Source organism: Nicotiana tomentosiformis, chromosome 8 (genome assembly GCF_000390325.3).
Source record: "Nicotiana tomentosiformis chromosome 8, ASM39032v3, whole genome shotgun sequence".
Classification (NCBI taxonomy): domain Eukaryota; kingdom Viridiplantae; phylum Streptophyta; class Magnoliopsida; order Solanales; family Solanaceae; genus Nicotiana; species Nicotiana tomentosiformis.
The window spans coordinates 8123564-8125737 of NC_090819.1; positions in this window are offsets into that span (position 1 = coordinate 8123564).

A 2174-nucleotide genomic window follows, 5' to 3' on the forward strand; every position below is an offset into this window, starting at 1 on the left:
ATTTTTATTAGCTTACCACTTTCTTATAGAATGTTTGGCCAAACTTCTAAAATCTGCTTATTTTTAGAAATATTTTTTTTAAAAGTGCTTTTCAAAAAAGTACTTTTGGTGAGAAGCAGTTTGTGTTTGGCTAATTAATTTGAAAAACACTTTTGAGAAATAATTAGTATTTGGCCAAACTTTTAAAAAGTGCTTCTAAGTGTATTTTTCTCAAAAGTGTTTTTCAAAAAAGTGCTTCTAGGAAGAAGCTACTTTTTCTGCTTCTTAAAAACTGCTTTTACTTCTACTCAAAAGCACTTTTTTTTCTTCAAAAAGCTTGCCAAACACCTTAACTTTGAGAAAAAAGCACTTTTGGCCTAGAAAAAAGCTTGGCCAAACGGACTATTTGTAACGATCCGACCGGTCATTTTGCTTTCTAGATCCATGTTCCCCTAAATAATATTCCTCGTATATGCTTTTACTGTTTTATGACTAGCGGTGATGGTTAGTTCGGAATCTGGAAGAGTTCGGGTTGAAATCGGAATGCTTAGTTCCTTAGTTGGCCTTTAAAGGCTAAGTTTGACTTTAGTCAACATTCTGAGTTGTCACAACCCAATTTCACCTATAAGTCGGGATGGCGCCTAACACTACGGCTAGGCAAGCCAACTTAATAAATTAAGCATTCATTGACAAAATTTAAAACCAAGAGAAATAATAAAACCCAAATTCTACCAATGTGTGTGCCAAGACCTAGTATCACAAGTGTATGAGCATCTAGTAGATTATACAAAACCTCAAATACTGTCTGAAATAAAATAGACAGAATGAAAAAAATATAAGGAGAGACATTAGTAGCCGCAGAACGGCTCAGAAAGGCAGCTCACCACTATACCCTTGGATAGCATGGGTGTAAGACGATAGGTCCCCCACTAGTACTTGCCTCAGGTCCTACACAAAAAGTGCAGCAAGTGTAGTATGAGTACGTAAACAACGTGTACCCAGTAAGTATCAAGCCTAATCTCGAAGTGGTAGAGACGAGATGGCCGACTTTGACACTCACTATGGGTCTATAATAATAATAAAAATATAACTAGGATATTTAAATCAGCATGATTTACAGAATTTGTAATAATTTAATTAATCAGCAAAAATAATCAAATTCCTTCCAATGCAACAATCCTCAGTATATTAATTAAATTCCTTCAATTCAAATAATTTCTAATTTATTAATTAAATATCATTTACAGGAATAACAATTAATTCTTTAACAAGCAAAAATAATAATTCATTAAATTTCAAGAATTTTTCAATTTATTAATTAGCTTCGCAAGCTGAAATAAGCTATTAAAGTATCGTGTAATTATTATTAGTATTAAGCACGATTTCTGTCGAGGACGTATGGCCCGATCCAGAGTGTCGTGTACACTGCCGAGGGACATGCGACGTGATACATAGATGCATCTATCCTGCCGAGGCGTTCGGCCCACTCCACAAGAAAGGAGGAGATTTTCTTATGTACCTCCGGAAGGAGAATATATTTATTATGAGATAAATTCGGGAGGAAGAATAATTTCTTTTAATAATTAATTGATTTAAACAGAAAATCAAGCATATGAAATTTTCATCCTTTAATAACTTTATCTAACAATTCACAATATATTCATATATATCAATTTAATATTAATTAATCAGGGAATACAATTTAACACAAGTAATTCATACTTTGAGTCCTAAACTACCCAGACTTTAGCATTTATAGTATATACGCATGAACTCTCGTCACCTCGTGCGCATGTAGACCCCACAATTAGTAATAATTATTACTTTAATTATCTATGGGATAATTTCCCCCTCACTAGATTAGACAAGAGACTTACCTCGTCTTGCTCCAATTTAATCCACTAGAAGGCCTTTTCCACGATTATCCAACTCTGTTTGGCTCGAATCTAACCAAAATAATTCGATACAATCACTAAAAATTATAGGAATCAATTCTATAAGAAAATGCTATATTTTCAATGAAAATTCTAAAATTAATTATAAAATTCGTCTGTGGGACCCACATCTCAGAATTCGGCGAAAGTTACGAAATATGAACACCCACTCAACCACGAGTCTACCCATATCAAAATCACTAAATTCCGATAACAATTCGGCCCTCAAATCCTCAAATCTATCCAAGAGGGTTTTCAAAC